This window comes from Anneissia japonica, unplaced genomic scaffold (genome assembly GCF_011630105.1).
Source record: "Anneissia japonica isolate Jap-2015-1 unplaced genomic scaffold, ASM1163010v1 scaffold2471_len1564793_cov202, whole genome shotgun sequence".
NCBI classification, from domain to species: Eukaryota; Metazoa; Echinodermata; class Crinoidea; order Comatulida; family Comatulidae; genus Anneissia; species Anneissia japonica.
This window is the reverse complement of record NW_022709610.1, coordinates 1,484,960-1,486,175: the sequence shown is the minus strand read 5'-3', so window position 1 is coordinate 1,486,175 and position 1,216 is coordinate 1,484,960.

Here is a 1,216-nt window from a genome sequence, read left to right as displayed (position 1 = left end):
ATTATTATAACAAGAATATATGTAAATAAGTTAATAATATGAAAAACGATTAACTAGGATCTTTAATGGCAGATAAAAATATCTTTTCACGTAGGATACTCACAGAAAAAACATAATTTAAATAAAAATATTAAAAAGGCAAATTATAGGCCATGCTTAAAATATGGGAACCACGCTTCAAAAAAATATTAATGCAAATGCAATGTCAATAAACAGACTTAGCGTGTCACTTGCTATGTACTAAAACAGCAAATGTTTTTTATCCACCCTTTAGAATTTTGTGCACCACCCTTAAAATTTTGAGGACATTTTCTGAAATTTCACCATTCTTTAAAAATCCTGGTGAAAGGGTTGCCATGGGGAACATAAGACAATGAAGAGGGTGAACACAGTTCCATAATAAAAATACTGTCCCTAAAGGTAAAATTTGACAATGTTAAGGAGAACCTCAGACGACAAAAGAATTTCCCTTAAAATGTGTTTTAAATGTAGTAGTAGTATCCGACGACAAGCAATCAAGAAAAAACTAAACTGGAACAACTCTCTCGACACGAAACGTTTAGTGTATCATACAAACGTTTAAATACATGCCTCTGACCCAAGGGCGTCGATCCGTGGCTGAAAGTGGGGGACGAGATAAAAAATAAAGCCTTGGGCCGTAGGCCCAAGCAATGGTTGGGGACCAGGGGGCGAAGCCCCGGAAGCTCTGGCGCATATAGCCTTTTAATTGATTTTAAGCAATGCAATTAACATTTATTTCCATACGAAATTTTTAAAATATCCAGTGGCGGATCCAGTAACTTGAAATAGAGCTGGGCCCAGAGAGGGACTTTTACAGATGGAGAGTGTAGCTGGACTACCACCTCAGCACCACCATGGTTGGGGCTGAGGTAAGAAAATTTATGATTATGATACCTCTAGATTGCCGGAAATGACACTCTCAGACCTAAATTCTAATTCTAATTTTCCTTTGTTTTTTTCCATTTAAAAAAAATAATTTTGAAAAAATTAGGGCCAGCTCGGCCCCACTTGAATCTGCCACTGATTATTATGGCGTCATTGCGAGACTGCGTCAACGTAACACTGGGGTTTGTAAACTTTTGGTAGGCTTAGGCCCTATCACTTAATCGAAATAGGTAGACATCATATCCGTGAAATTAGAAAAAACAGTAATCCTATGTATGTAGATAATATTAAACACTAGTATATACGTACG